The sequence below is a fragment of the Bolinopsis microptera genome, chromosome 1 (genome assembly GCF_026151205.1).
Source record: "Bolinopsis microptera isolate Bmic1 chromosome 1, MBARI_Bmic_1.0, whole genome shotgun sequence".
NCBI lineage: Eukaryota > Metazoa > Ctenophora > Tentaculata > Lobata > Bolinopsidae > Bolinopsis > Bolinopsis microptera.
In genome coordinates, this window is record NC_087072.1 from 1,962,371 (window position 1) to 1,980,005 (window position 17,635).

Below are 17,635 nucleotides of genomic sequence, written 5' to 3' on the forward strand. Positions count from 1 at the left end.
TTACCCCTAAATTTAAGCATAGTATATTCCTCGTGTTATAATAAAGACAAGACATATACGTAGGGTTTCCCTGACGAATTTATACTTAAGTGCTAAAATTTAGTAAATTGGAAGCTCTCCCAAAAATCAGGTCCAGAGTTGTAGGCCATCGTGCTGGTAAAATTTCTGCCATTCAGCTAATTTTTAGTGACTGAACTAAAAATAGTCCTCTTACAGTTCCTTGTCAATTACGACATTGTGCAAGGTTTGAAAAACACGCGAATTCCAAGTCTAACCGCCTCGTATTATTACAAAACGGAACCAGGGCGGCATCTTATAAAAAATATTCATAAGTAAAGTATGATGAATAAATCAAACTTTTGATCGAACTACAGAAAAATCAGAGTCTGGATAGGAACAAGCTTTTATAAAATATAAATCTTATGGTTCTTATAATTCACCAATACATCATCAGGACCCAATCAGCATTTAATAAGATCGAACAATTTTGCTTGAACGATCATGTTCTTCGTCAGGGTTTACTAATACTAAGAAAAATCATTTTACCAAAATGAACGATTAGACAATAGTATCTTAGTATCTATCAGCTTGAATCTCGATTACTCAAAATGTTTAATTTGATTGCAAGAGATCAGCTGTAAGCGAGCGATCTTATTATACCGACGTTCAGAACAACAATAATATCATGACATGACTATCATCTCGTGGCTATCCGAGACCAATTCATATTTTATTTACTTCACTTATAGAAATTAACAGTTCGACCGTTGACCAACAACTTGGCTGTAATCAAAATTAGATTTCCTCAAACATTCCGCGATTTACTTTACTCCTAAAATTGCAACTGTGTAACATAAAGGTAAAATAAAAACGGAGACAAACAAAAATGGCAAATTCCCAATAGGATCAGGGCTAAAAATATAAAAATAACGATTAACCACCTGCCAGAGTGCCGGAATTCCGGGGTTAAGGGATCTTTGTCAGAAATTTTATAGCTCAGTACGGTTAGTTAGAATTGAACCGACTGTCAACATTATTAGATCTAACTGCTATGACGCCCAAGTTCTAAGATTGTCCTGCCTAGTTGGTTCTAAAAATAAAAAGGGAAAATGCACCTCAAGATGCCATTTTTAACATAGGCAATAAGTTATTAAATATTGTAGCTGATTTTCCATTTTTTGTTAAACAGATCAGTATTCTAAATACAAATTCCATTAGGAGCCAAGAAAAACATACTGGAAAAATTAGTATTAGTAAGAATAGTAAAAATTTCACAATACACATTGATAGATTAACAAATGTAATTTGTTATTACTACATTCGCTTCATATGTGTGGTTGTATCATTTAATTTTAAAACCGACAATACCAATTGAAAAATACGTATCAAGAGCCCCCGCAATCCAGTAATAACAAACTTTAATCTTCACGCACAAATTCTAGCAACAGGCAGGGACGGAGCAGTGGTCAACATTTAAAAAATATTAACCCCACTCATTCATCCAGTCATGTACATTCGAAGGAGAAGTGATCATCGTCACGAGTGACGAGAGTGGATGAAAGAAATACAATTCCTTTTCGTTGCCTGCAATTATGGAACGGCTGAACCAGGAATATTTTGTTAAACCGAACCGAACTTTTTGGACATATTTATCTATCAAATGATACATCACCACATGCGTGCACTATAAATCTGTAACTAATTAACCGCCTATTAATAAAGTAATAATAATAATAATTAATAATAACGTTATTTCACGTTATTAGTGTGTAGACATCTGCAGGTCAAAACACCCGGACCGAACCGAATTTCATTTTGATCGTGTCCCTCTTCCAATTGAATGGTATAGCAAGGCATTAACGTACCAGTGGGTGGTGGAGGGTGGTATAGCGGGAACATGTGGTGGTATAGTGGGAACATGGGGTGGCGAATAGTGGGAACATGGGTGGCGAATAGTGGGAACATGGGGTGGTGAATAGAGGGAACATGGGGTGGTGAATAGTGGGAACATGGGGTGGTGAATAGAGGGAACATGGGGTGGTATAGAGGGAACATGTGGTGGTATAGTGGGAACATGGGGTGGCGAATAGTGGGAACATGGGGTGGCGAATAGTGGGAACATGGGGTGGTGAATAGAGGGAACATGGGGTGGTATAGAGGGAACATGGGGTGGTGAATAGAGGGAACATGGGGTTGTATAGAGGGAATATGGGATGGTATAGTGGGAACATGGGGTGGTGAATAGAGGAAACATGGGGTGGTATAGTGGGAACATGGGGTGGTGAATAGAGGAAACATGGGGTGGTATAGTGGGAACATGGGGTGGCGAATAGTGGGAACATGGGATGGTGAATAGAGGGAACATGGGGTGGTGAATAGTGGGAACATGGGGTGGTGAATAGTGGGAACATGGGGTGGTGAATAGAGGGAACATGGGGTGGTATAGAGGGAACATGGGGTGGTGAATAGAGGGAACATGGGGTGGTGAATAGAGGGAACATGGGGTGGTGAATAGAGGGAACATGGGGTGGTATAGTGGGTACATGGGGTGGTGAATAGAGGGAACATGGGGTGGTATAGAGGGAATATGGGGTGGTGAATAGAGGGAACATGGGGTGGTATAGAGGGAACATGGGGTGGTGAATAGAGGGAACATGGGGTTGTATAGAGGGAATATGGGATGGTATAGTGGGAACATGGGGTGGTGAATAGAGGAAACATGGGGTGGTATAGTGGGAACATGGGGTGGCGAATAGTGGGAACATGGGATGGTGAATAGAGGGAACATGGGGTGGTGAATAGTGGGAACATGGGGTGGTGAATAGTGGGAACATGGGGTGGTGAATAGAGGGAACATGGGGTGGTGAATAGAGGGAACATGGGGTGGTGAATAGAGGGAACATGGGGTGGTGAATAGTGGGAACATGGGGTGGTGAATAGAGGGAACATGGGGTGGTGAATAGAGGGAACATGGGGTGGTGAATAGAGGGAACATGGGGTGGTATAGTGGGTACATGGGGTGGTGAATAGTGGGAACATGGGGTGGCGAATAGTGGGAACATGGGGTGGTGAATAGAGGGAACATGGGGTGGTATAGAGGGAACATGGGGTGGTGAATAGAGGGAACATGGGGTTGTATAGAGGGAATATGGGATGGTATAGTGGGAACATGGGGTGGTGAATAGAGGAAACATGGGGTGGTATAGTGGGAACATGGGGTGGCGAATAGTGGGAACATGGGATGGTGAATAGAGGGAACATGGGGTGGTGAATAGAGGAAACATGGGGTGGTATAGTGGGAACATGGGGTGGTGAATAGAGGAAACATGGGGTGGTATAGTGGGAACATGGGGTGGCGAATAGTGGGAACATGGGGTGGTGAATAGAGGGAACATGGGATGGTCAATAGAGGGAACATGGGGTGGTGAATAGTGGGAACATGGGGTGGTGAATAGTGGGAACATGGGGTGGTATAGAAGGAACATGGGGTGGTGAATAGTGGGAACATGGGTAGGTGAATAGAGGGAACATGGGGTGGTGAATAGAGAAAAACATGGGGTGGTGAATAGAGGGAACATGGGGTGGTGAATAGAGGGAACATGTGGTGGTATAGTGGGAACATGGGGTGGTATAGAGGGAACATGGGGTGGTGAATAGAGGGAACATGGGGTGGTGAATAGAGGGAACATGGGGTGATGAATAGAGGGAATATGGGGTGGTATAGTGGGTACATGGGGTGGTGAATAGAGTGAACGTCCTCCCTTCTGATGGACCTTTCCAAGTAGAGCAAGCAAATTTATTACAGTGGAATCAAAAGTTAGAAAACTAAAATCCTTTATCAGACAGTTCTAAATAAACTTATAATTTTCCTTACGCCATTAATATGGCGGCGCCTATTGTACCGTAGAAGCAACTCGCAGCTGGATTACTTACTTAATTGCTTTTTTTAGTTTTATTTGGTGTTAAACAAGTTTGTCTTGGTGTCAGAAATTGCCAAAATTAAGCGGGGACCCCTGTTGGAGCCGGTTGGAGCCGGTTGCTCGCCTGGTACTGGTAGTCCTCCTAATACAAATATTCTGGCTACATCCTGAACTTGGAAGAAGGGAACACCAGTAGACATCATCATTATGTACTTACTAAAAACCCACTGAATTCATACGTAAAGACATACTAAAGAATTAAGAATGCGTACTGAAGACATACTTCATTCATACTAAAGACATACTACTAAGCTTCCATTCACGGAATAGCCAGTTACCTGGCAACGCCCGCTCATGATGCTTCTCCAAGCTCACACAAGTGCAGTAACCTACTAAATACATACTGAATTCATATTAAAGAAATTCTGAATTCATACTGAGACCCCACTGAAGACATAATGAAAACACAATGAAGACATTCCGAAAACATAGGGATCGTTCACATATTACCTACGCCATTTCGTAGTATTGAGACCTCACTCTCACCTCCGCAGCTATCTTAGAGAAATTGCGTTAGCGTATGCATTCCAAGCCCTGTGCGCATACTGCACAGACTGCTTACGTAGTATGTGAACGATTCTATACTGAATATCCTGAATACACACTGAATAGTGAAGTATATCTGTCACTACCTTCAGAAGATACAGCACTGAATACACACTGAATAGTGAAGTATATCTGTCACTACCTTCAGAAGATACAGCCCTGTCTGATGACCTCTCAATAGAGATGTACCCCCGTTAATATAATACTGACCTGCTAGAGTGTACTGTCCCTGCTGGTAGCACCCAAATAACAATAAGTGTAGTGCATTTGCTTGTCAAAAGCAGCAGATTTCCGGCTGTCGACAGCTTTACAAAAGTGGAGAATGGAGATATGCTGGGAACCATCCACAACGCTGGATTCAAGACCTGAACCAGGCCGGACATCAGATTGGTTCCTTCAGGATACAAGGACCATTGTGGAATTGTGTTGAAATATTTCTATCTGGAGACATGTCACAAGTATTCAGGATTTAATTGATCTGAACACTGTGATACTCTCATTGTATTACAGAATGTTTCACAAGAGTTACCAAGAGGCCAAATCATAAGGAATATAACTGAGCTATTCAGAACAACTGAGCTTATATTATAGTATACCATTATCTAAAACTTCACAACCCACAGTCTACACCATACTGATAGAAACAGTTTCAGCTTAGTGGAGATGCTTCTCAATAAAGAGCCTCAAATGAGGGGAACTCAGGATGGCTCATATGGAGCTAGTTTTTTTTAAGTGAAAAAAAAAACAATCAAGAAAGTATCAACTTTATTACAGGCACAGCGTGAGGATCATTACAAAATGCAAAAGTGGTAAATTTTCTCATAGATTCTGTAATATTAAAATTTCTCTTCGAGTAACACTAACTTAGACTCATTATCTTCATCGGGAATAATAAATACCGGAAATTAGTTCACGTGTGCCGAAGGTTCGTGTGATAATAATTTCCGATACTTTCCTCTCTCCAGACTTATGACAAGAAGTAGATTATGAGCTTGCACTTGATTCAAACTAGATTTTTTCTCATTTCCTTCATCGACTTTTCTAAATTGTCGCTGGCATGTAGCCGTGAGCTACATTTTTCCCCGATACTTGGCGAAGCTTCAAAACGTCATTATCAAGACTCAAGAGTTAGAATTTCTTACTAAGAAAGTAAAAAATTGACAAACGCTGTCGATCGAGAGATTCAGTAGCCGCCCACAAAAAATCAGCCGTATTTTTTGTTAGAAATGTATCTTACCCGAAAAAAGCATTTGATGCGTTAAACTTAAACTGTGACTAATCATATTTTAGTTTGGTCCGGCTACTTTATAAAGAAATAAAGGAGCAGGTCACACATCGCAAATGCGTGATCAAGAGAACGTTTATTTCATGTTTGTTCTTACCACGTAGTATTCATAAACCTGATGTTCTTGTCAAACGAGTAGCGGGTGGTAGTTGTCAGTTTACCTGATCAACTGGTTCCTGCACTTCAAATAGCGACACAAATCACGATAGTCGAAACCGGAGGCTCACTGAGCTATAATAGTATAATTACAGCTATAACTACAGCTATAATAGGTTGATTGCAAAATAGAATCCGTAAGAACATCTGCATAACTCTTTGTGCCGCCATACACATTGCTACTACTACACATTGCACATTGTACATTGCACAACTATAACTAACAAAAAACACATCGATTGGCATGATGGCATTTGTTGTATCACGTCGTGACCCCCATTGTCATTTCACTAAGTTTCACCTGTATCGTGACTACGTGCGCGGCGGGTCTACAACGTAAGACAATTACCGGATATGAAGGTGCCTGTGGAACAGACAGCGATTATATAACTAAGATTAAGAAAATAAAAACATAAAATTAATTTCAAAATCAGAAATGTAAACTAAAAGGATAGCAAATTTAAAAACGACAAATCGATCATATTAGAACAATAAAAGCTTGGTTTTTGGGGTAACAATCTCAAGTAAACATTATAACTATAAGATATGGTATTAGTCGTTTTTTCTACTCAACAAGATCAAGATGCATATTTAAAAATGTTTTGACATTTGCTATTAAGGTTGATTAGGATTAGGATACGGGGCGCTAGGAAGACAGATTATAAGCCATCATGCAGTCTTCCCTGTATTTTCTTGAGACAAATATCAGTCTAACTTATGCTGAAACATCAATTTCACTGGGATTGTGATACAAAATAATTTAATTTACCTATTAAAATCGTAAATATTGATAAAAACTTCGTCCTAAAAACTGAAACGTAGACGTAGCAAAAAGTAAATAAACTAAAATAAAATTAAGACTTATAAATTTAACAGGATGATTCCTGGAAGGGAAAAATTGGAGCTATTATAATAGTCGGGTGTTAGCCGGGGGATCAGGCACTAAGTTCTGTACGTGACGGAAATATGCAGACAAATCACCATTGAGTAAAGAACTCGATTGAAGGGTCCTACCCTGCAGGCAGCTAACAGCTGATCTACCCCATATAGGACACTATAGGACAGTGCTCCAGCGAGCTACAAGAATTAACAAAACGTATTACATACTCTTAATCAAACTACCATCGTCCTTTCTATTCATCACCACGAATTACTCGTAGACTCTAGCATATTATTCATAAAGAATAATGTTGATCCCTATAGTAAACTCAGATCTTTTAATCGTCGGCAGTCTGAAGATCTGGATACTGATCGGGATGTACGTGGACCATCACATATTTGCATATTCACATATTTGTTTTGACACGTGACAGTCGTTCTGGGTTATTATTGGTCAATGCTAGGAGCCAGTGAGCTGATCGGACAATATAGCGAGTACCTAGCTGAGATAGTACTACTTTTTACACGGAGACGAAAGCTCTCTCCCGGTTCCTTACGCTACTTCATCCAGGTAATACCAGGTAACCAGGTAACCAGGTAACCAGGTAACCAGGTAACCAGGTAACCAGGTAACCAGGTAACCAGGTAACCAGGTAACCAGGTAACCAGGTAACCAGGTAACCAGGTAACCAGGTAACCAGGTAACCAGGTAACCAGGTTACCAGGTAACCAGGTAATACCAGTGCTCAGCTGACGTGTTACTTACAAAAATTTGTGAATTATTCAGATATTCTTGTTTTTTGCAGTTTGCCCTAACAATGACGCTGACTTAGCATAAGTTGAGGCCGTGAAAAATTCATTTTAAAATATACTCTTACATATTTAATAGGTGGTCTATTCATAATTTCAAAGTTTTTGTACCCAAATCTAATTTATATTAACCAATGAGTAAACATTTTTTACCTAGACTTATGAAAACCTGAGACAGTGGTTCAAGTTTAAGCAAGTATTGTGTGTCAATTTAGGACAAATTCATAATTTCTAGTATACAGGTACATAATGTCTCATATATATATAAGTTTAAGGAACCTTAGTAATCACTATATAAAAGTCTTGCACTGTACCTAGATATAATATTGGCCCAAAACTTGATATTGTGATCAATCATACATATCAAAAATAAATACAATGATCAAGATTAAGATTTGAAATTAATAAGGAAAAATGCAGAACACTTAATTTCTATCGTTATCAAATTAGGATAGGAAAACAGCTGAAATGTATAGCAAACGAACCGTGTAAATGAAATTGTACGCCCTTCATAAAAGACTAATCATTGATAATGATATAGCCTGCAGCGACCAAACATTTATACGATGATAATATATTAGCGTTCATTACGTACGGTCTTCATCCCTTGACGGCACTATCTTCAAAGTAAAACAGTACAAAGAGCATGTCCCGGCGGTGTAAATAGGTAGTGAGCTATAATTCTTAAGAAAACATGAATGTTTTACGTTATTTTTTGGTTTAAAGTCTGATTTGAATTTTATTCGACATTTCATATGCTAAATTATATTTATCGAATTTAAGTACAGCCTCGCTATAACGTGCATCGATGGACCAACAAAATTGCCGAAAAACCTAATTTTGGATTCGGACAAGAGTCGCCCCATCAAAAACCGAGTTATAACGCTGTTCGTGTAATTATAGGTACCGAGGCGTGCTATAGCACGGGGTACTATACTGTAGATAGTACTTAGAAAATCACAATATAGTAACCCTAAAAACTCGACATTGAGAGGCCAGCATTGATCGGCTGTGGTGTACAACAGCATTAAAAACAGTAAACTATCTGCAAGAACATGTATACTATGAGGCAAGTATCTATTGAGTCAAGTATCTGATGGCGGACCAATTCGATTAAAAGATGGAAACCGAGAACTGATCTGCTCAAGTGGTTTGCGTGAGGACAGAAAAATATGAGAGGGGAACCAATCACATAGCGAGCTGATAGTAGGTTGTACTTAGGTTTCCGCGGAGGGCGAACTGTCAAATATTGACGACACGTGGTTTTATCTGGAGGCACATTGCTATCGAATTCTCGTTTTTGGGTACCAATTATATTATAAACAAGCCAGCTTTATATCGTGGTCGCCTCGTTGCTTCGTGAAATATGGAATTTACTGTTCAGCATGAATGGTGATTTATTTATTAGCAGAAACCCGTTTCTGCTTTTCTAAAAAGTATTTAATTTGTGATTTTGACACCACTTGGAGGTCCAAATTTCGGAACATAAAGTTTTTATTCCTTGGCCAATTTTTTATTTCTTCATACTGGTCAAAACTCAAAAGGCAATACAAAAATTCGACCCAGCCAAAAAGGTTTCAATGGTATATCTCTCACGGTTTTTGCGGAAAGTCGTGTTAAAGTTGATGTTAGTAAAATAGCAACAGATATATACATAATATATAATAATAGATAATATATATTCTAATGTACTGTCACAATAGTGACTTTAATATATCGTCTCGCTTTGTATATAGTAAGATTTGAATGCGGCCTAACGACATTTTATCCGTCTCCGATTAACAGTATAGCAGTATAAAAAATCAGCGCACTAAAAATGGAACCTTATAACCTGCTGCAGTGCTTGTATATTAATCAATGATCAGAGGTCCGTACGTATTATATGGATAATAACGGGCAAAAAACAAAGTATTTTTTACAGCAACTGAAAGTAACAAACGAAGCCTAGGATGAGAATAATATTTCATTTAAACCTGGATCATCGCTGTAAATACGGTATGTGGTCAGAAGTTGTTAAGAATCACCCTTTTTATGGGAGCCTACACACATTATTAGCACGCCAGATCTTTCCTTACAAAATCCACGAGATATCAGCGAACATACCACACATCATATACAGTACCACACATCACAACATATATAATCTACTCATACTGGTATAATAAGGATGTTACGGGATCACTATAATAAAACCAGAAACAGCGGTCGAGTGGATAAAGCGGTTAACTATATTCGGCGTAGTGTAATTCATTATAGAACCATGCGTTTGCTCGATTAAGCACCCGGATGCACCCACACCAGCTCCAAGAAAAGCACGTACACATGACGTTACCTCACCAGATAACGATGTTAAAGTTAGATAATGGTTTTTGCCGTACGGAGTACTATACTACACCCTATAGTCTCTACCTCGATTACTAACGAATCTAAGCAATATATATATATAATAACAACCAGACTGTAAACAAGGCACGGCTTAGAATAAACTTAGGAAGATAGCCTTAATACGTGATTTGTACCACTATATAGATTAATGTGATTACGAGGGAACATTATATTTCATTGCACTGCGAAGCAGTAAGCGCTGCACTAAGCTGCTTTATTTTTATAAACTTAGACCATGAATATAATCTTGTTTCTTCGGAATTTGTTTTTACGAGTATTTTTCGAGGATAATAACACATTCAGGCTATATCCGTCTTGGCAGGAATCACAATTAATTTGATTAATTAACAAAGTCGTGGGAAAATGTAAAAAAATAAATGAGTAATAAACTGAGATTTTATTATAAATCTAGATTTCCAGCTAATTAACAGCTCGTAATGTTATGTTGAAAATATGTAATATCATGAAGAAACACTGCATTTCGACAAGTAGTACAGTCAAATCCGTCCTAATTTAAGCCTTTGTCGGACAAAATTCGCAACAAAGCGATTTTAACGGGATATGGTCGGGACAGGTCCCAGGAATCATTCCAGAGAGTTCCCAAAATCCTCGACTTCAGGAAAATCCACAATTACCACTTTTTTACCACCTTTTTACCACTTTGGTTTTCTGCAAATAAGTCACGTTCTGAATATCCTAGAAGATTCTAGTTTAAAGCATTGTGTTTAGAAAACAAAGAAGAACAACTTTTCCTTTAACAACTTTTTCAAAAATAAATTATTTAATTAATAAATTAAATAATTAATAAAATTTCAAATATTTCAAAAATATATTTTCATAAAAAATGTTCACAATTACATTCCACGTGCAATGAACTAATTTTTATAAAAATTTTCACTTTCAATATTTTGGACTTTTAAAATTTTCGAAATTCGTAAAGAATAACCACTATTTATCACTTTTTACCACATTGAATCTCCGCTAATAAAACGACTTCTGAATGTCGTCGAAGGTTCTAGATTGAACCAATGTGTTCAAAATATAAAAGAGAACAACTTTTTATCTGACAACCTTTGGATTAGATAATTAATTGATTTATTAATTAAATAATAATTAAATTTTTAAAAATTTCAAAATATACTTTTTATCAAAAATATTTGCCGTGACGTAAAATGAATTTACTTGAATAACAGAACATACACCGTCACATAGATTAGATAACAGATTTAAAAAATTCAGATAAATGGAATAAACGGTAAAATATCAAAATTTGTACGATACTATTATAGCTTATTTATAAATATTTACACATCATATCTCTCGACTTACAGAAACATCAACTGGATTAGACCACAGAACTGCCTCTCTGCAAATCAAAACATCTGCAAAACGATGTGCGAAACGGATTGAAAATGACGAAGTTATCAAGCAATTTGTTTATCTCGTTAGCGAAATTGATTGGGTTATCAATGATTACCTAATTGCTTATCACGTGACAGGGTGCTAGGATACCGTAATTGGGCTTTCTGCACGATTTCTGTGCCACGCTTTCACTGGATCAGACACCACCAGTCGGATCCACGGAGTTGGTAAGGATCGGCTATTCAGAACGATTCCGATAGTGGGTATCTAGTGCACTAAGCTACGGAGAAAGTCACGAGAAATTTTTGGGCGAGCGAATTAGGAACTTAGTAAGAGCCTAACGTATGTGTACTATACCACCTCCCCCCTCCCCCGCACAATAATTTACCCTGTCTGTAATCCGGTTTGAGGATTTATCATTTAGTGCGATCTCTACGTTACAGAATGGACATTTGTTTAAACTGTGTTCGCGGACTAAAGATGGTCCTGTCTCAGTTACAACGAACTCCTCTTCATTGGCCGATATAATAGTTAACAGCACTATGTTTACAGTATGCACTGAAGGGGTATCCTAGTTGCTTGAACTTTTAACAGGTGCCCCGCCTCATTTAAACCTCAATTAAGTTTCCTATCATTCGGTTGAGTCGACCGTTGAGATCCCTTAGATCCAATGGATCCTTAGCTACTCCCTAGACTAGGTGACACTGGGATTCGAACCCTGAACCTCTGCGCAGAAGGCGGATGCTCTAACCGCTAGGCTAGATATGAATCTTTGGAACTGGTCTATGGTCACTGTCTGCAATAATACACACAAGACGTCACTCAGAGCTGAATCAGTCATGCCGTTGTACTGCCGTTTAATTTCGTTCAGTGACCAGGGGTTGTTGATCCAACCTGTGGTGCGTTGATTTCTTTATTTATACAAGGTATGAGAGGCGTCAGGATAAAGAATAGGACTGTACGTATCCGTTTCAAATTTGCTGGGCATAGTTTAAAAGTTAGTGCACTTACTTAAAAGATAAATAGTTTAAATAGTACCTGAGGACAGCAACCCTTTCCATATTTCATTCCATGCAAATTTACATTGTCGATCATTCGCCCTCTTAAAGCTATTCACCGAAACTAACTCCTCATTTGCCTGGTAAATTAAAACATTGTATTGGTTAAGAATAGCTGATTTCATAAAAATCGAGATCACTAGATGAAGCAAGACTTTCAGTTCTTGAACAGAAGTCGCAATCTTCAACAGCAGACATCAAGTGCGAACAGCTCCCGCCAACATTCTTATCGTGTTTACCATCAGCAGCAGGTGTGGGATGAGAATGACCTAGATCCGATAAGCTGGGATGGAAGATGAACAATGGGACACATGTACCAGTGACCACTCTTATGAGTACAGCTCCGAAAAAGCTCATTCAAAAAATCAGTTGCAAATGTTTAAAGTCAGGTTGTGGCAATGCTTGTTCATGCAGAAAAGCAGGAATACATTGTGGATCAACCTGCCTCAAATGTCAGGACAATTGCAGCAATGTGCCAGCTGAGGACTCATAAGTTAGACTGTTATCTAGTATATATATGGTTATATAAAGTACTACTTCGATTTCCCGATTAATTTAATGGAAATTTGTTAATTATTCGTGATATGTAATTTTAAAATATTTTGATCAAAAATAATTTTTATAATTTTTGGATATTTGTTTAATAATCGAATTAACTAATTAATTAATTATCTAATCCAAAGGTTGTCAGATAAAACTTTGTTCTCTTTATATTTTGAACACATTGGTTCAATCTAGAACCTTCTACGATATTCAGAAGTCGTTTTTTTAGCGGAGATTCAATGTGGTAAAAAGTGGTAAATAGTGGTTTTTCTTCTCAAATTTCGTAAATTTTACAAGTTCAAAATATTGTTAGTGAAAATTTTCAAAATTTTCATAGAAATTAGTTCAATATTCGTGGAATGTAATTGTGAACATTTTTCATGAAAATGTATTTTTGAAATATTTTAAAATTTATTAATTATTTAATTAATTAAATAAATAATTTATTTTTGAAAACGTTGTTAAAGAAAAAGTTGTTCTTCTTTGTTTTCTTAACACAATGCTTTAAACTAGAATCTTCTAGGATATTCAGAACGTGACTTATTTGCGGAAAACCAAAGTGGTAAAAAGGTGGTAAAAAAGTGGTAACTGTGGATTTTCCTGAAGTCGAGGATTTTGGGAACTCTCTGGAATGAATCCTGGGACCTGTCCCGACCATATCCCGTTAAAATCGCTTTGTTGCGAATTTTGTCCGACAAAAAGACGGATTTGACTGTACTAAAGTTGAGGATATATATTGGGAAAAAAACAAATATTAATTATATTTTATACAGTAGGTATGTAGCTAAAGCTGGTCACAAACGGTTTGTTAACAGATCAAATGAATTAATGATCATAAATTTCAAATACTTATATAGAGATGGGTAAAATATATAGACAACGTTGCATTTTATGACAATCCATTTCAGACGGTACCAAACTTAAACATGGAGTGTTCAGGTAGATAACCGACCCTGCAAATAAACCGCAGTTTGGGAAGTAATTAACGGCTCTTAGCTGACCTTCAGCTTATACTTTAGTGCTTTACAGCCCTATTATTTCTGGGCGGTAAGTTACAGTGTTATAGCCCGCAGGAGCCTTGCTGTAGATTTAATCTTTCTCCTATGTGACGCAAATGTTAATAAAGTTTTAAAGTTATTGTTTTTACAGCAAAATCCTGCAGTATGCAACCTTTTCAGGGTTTAAGGGATTTACAGACAAAGTCGTTACAGAATAAGGTGGTTTATTGTTTCAAACTTCATCAGACAACTGAACACAGCTCATGTGCCGAATAAACAAATAGACAGGTGGGCCTGTACATACCTTATAAGGAACCAAATAATTCGTCTACAGCAAATTTAGTCAAAAGTTTGACTCAAATTGTTGTAAACCAGATTTAATGCGAGTAAATTATTCGTCAGCAGATTTAATTGCCTATTAAATCTTGGTAGAGTATGAATACGCCATATTTTGACATGATATTGTTGATCGTCATTCACAGCCGATAAAAAGTGTCATGGAACTTCTTGTCAACGGAATTCGACTAATTCGAGTTCTAGAATCTAGAAGTTAGCAAAATGTCTGACTAAAACTTTGGTTACCAAAGGTAGCCAACGCTGTCTGCACTAGGATTACCGAATAGTTTGGAAAATATTCGGATTTGGAGTTCGGTATTCGGTATTCGATTCGACCGAATATTCGGTGATTCGGTATTCGGTAACCGAAAATATTCGGTAACCTATTATCGAACCACTGAATATATTCGGTCGAATATGTTCCACTGCCGAATACCGAATCGACTGAAAATCGATCGAGCGAAATTCGAGCGAATATTAAAACATTCGGTCGACCGTATATATTTGGAATGCAACGACAATTTCATTTTATTTCAATAAATGCTTCTGTAAAAACACAATTTTGAGTTGTTGGCAGTCTGTCTACAGATTTTTTAGTCTGTCTACATATTTTAAGTCTGTCTACAGATTTTAGTTTAAAATATGCAGGATTTGAGGCAGCGTTTCAATCTAGGACAATAATGTTACCATAAATTGGTTGAAAATCGAACATCAGTTAAAGTTATTTGCTGATTTCCATGAATTAAATGGTAATGCAGCTAACCACGGACGTGTTGAAAAACTAAAAGTGTGGGAAAGTATTTGGTTTTTACATTTTAATCCTGCCAAATGTTAATTAGTACATATCAACTTGAACAATAATCCTAATTTAAATTATAAGGTAAATGGTATAGAACTTGAAGTATCTGCACAGGGAAACGATTTATGGAGGTTACAATATTTCCCATAGCAATAGAAATTGTCGCACTCAAGCTAAGTACGCACTTAGCTCAAGTTCACAAAAGTTAAGTACAAGTTTCGTGGAAGAGGTCCTGCTTTGGAATGAAAAGATCAAAGCATGCATTTATAATTCTAATGCAAATCGTATGATTTGTTGAATTGTAAGACATTTTGAGTTGTAAGAAATTTCCAGTTGCGGCTCATAGAAGTTGGGGGATTGTCTGGGAGCTGGAGAGCGTCCAGACTCGAGAGGCGGTCTACACGTCTGATCAATAAGATGGATATTCTTCCATACGGCTACAGACCCTCAATTTGACAACTGCATGGCAGAGCGGCGAATATACGCGAGGACCTCATAGAAGCTTTTAAGTAGCAAGTGGTTTGAATAATTATGGATCGAGTATTTCGGAATAGCAGATCTAATTTCAAGCAACAGAATAACACAGATTAAGAATTTTTTTCAAATCTTTTCTTCCGGAGCGAGTTATTCCTTACTGGAACAAACTCAACAAACTCCTTTCTGAGGTCAAAAGTTCAGAAAGGGTAATGGTTTTAATATTAAGCTGAACGAGTATTATATCAGAAAATGTGCATTTTTAATTCGTTAAGCAACGGTAATTATTTCTGGAACGTACAGTAGAAGTTATATTTAGAATTGAAGGGAGCCCGGAGCAATTATATTGAAAATAAAAAGAAACATAACGATTATCTTTGGTTTCATCCTTATGTGGCAAAGAAGCGCTTGATAAATATTCATTCCTATCCCCTGGGAAGAAAGAATAGGTTTTTAAATTATAATATTCGATAAATTATTAATATTAATGTTGATAGGGAAAAATGTATATACTTATTCCATAAAGTGTGATTGATACGTTGTAGAGATGTGTGATGACGTGGGATTAACCATAATCATAAATGAGCGTTAAAAACTGCAGAACGAGAATCTTAAAATAGTATATTGCTTTTGGACACGAAGGGAAACACACAACGTAAGGCTTGAAATCTTCGGAAAACTACATCATTAGAGCCTCAAATTATTTGTTATATAGTCAATAGTAGTGTTCAAATTATCAAACTTAAAAATCTTAAAACAGTGCAGGTGCAGTGGGTTACTATGGTTACAGTGGGTTACTATGGTTACAGTGGGTTACTATGGTTACGGTGGGTTACTATGGTTACGGTGGGTTACTATGGTTACAGTGGGTTACTATGGTTACAGTGGGTTACTATGGTTACAGTGGGTTACTATGGTTACAGTGGGTTACTATGGTTACAGTGGGTTACTATGGTTACAGTGGGTTACTATGGTTACAGTGGGTTACAGCTTTAAAACACGTGGTGTTGATCTGTCACGTGACATGTCACATGGTTTTCAGATCATCTACTCCAGTCTGCAAACTAAACAGAAAACAATCACTTGATCATCAGTAAACAATCGCTTAATACCTTAATACTTTAATGTAATCGACTAATGCAAAGAAAAATTCGGGAACTTATTTGAAAACGCATGAGCAGATCTAGATAGGGTAACAAAAGCGGTCATAACTGCTGTCAGAATTTAATCTACCTCATTTCATCGGTTTATCACCAAGGGCAACCGCACTGTTGTTCCATTCTCCTTGCCAGTGGTCTAGCAACTATCAAGCAGTTCGTAATGAGATTATCCAACTGATGGATTTGTACAAACATCTAGCATGCGATCAAATCAGGTGGTTTATACTTTGGTAGTCGGTATTTGACAGAAACCATACTTATCTTGGCGCTGCTCTGCAACCTACATCCCCCTCCAATTATTTTCCTAAACTCATTAACTCACTACATGTTATACGTGGGAAGATGAGACGGTACATGTAGATAGACGAAGGTAAAAGTGTCGTACAGCAAACAAGAAGAACCTGTGATAGAATGAGGGACGGTAACATTACTCCCATTAGGCTCTCATTAGCCTCGGAAGGAAACACTAAATAGTTTAATTTAATGATCGGGTGATTGTTTGTTAGTCACATAATTCATATTTTCCAGTGCAGTAGATGTTCTCGGCTTAACACTTGACAAAATAAGAAGGGTATTACAGGGTATTATAGGGACGACCCCACGTATTGGTGTAAGTTGTTTAGTTGTTGACTAATGATAGTCCTGCAACTAATAATAACAATCATACAGACAGGAAGAACTATCGGCTCTGAAAAGTTGAAAGCTCAATAATGTTGCAACATTGAATTCTGCATCGGCCCAAGTGTTTACTTAATGAATGCTGCACCAAATTTCAATGTAGGAATGGTTTACAAATTTATGACCCAATGTGTTTGAATCAAACAAATTGGGTCGAATAGGAAATACTACGCACCAATATATACT

The 17,635-nt window shown here is 37.6% G+C and overlaps 1 protein-coding gene across 2 annotated transcripts in view; it reads right to left on the reverse strand.

The window, feature by feature from the left end:
- Positions 1-16,326, reverse strand: part of LOC134826777 (trimethylamine transporter-like) — a 31,321-nt gene extending 14,995 nt beyond the window's left edge. The window contains exon 1 of one of the 2 annotated variants that reach the window (XM_063839277.1): positions 16,306-16,326. The gene's annotated coding sequence lies outside the window, so the exon portion shown is untranslated. The remainder of the gene's footprint in view (positions 1-16,305) is intronic. The other variant, XM_063839289.1, reaches the window with a different exon arrangement.
- Between the last annotated feature and the right edge of the window lie 1,309 nt (positions 16,327-17,635).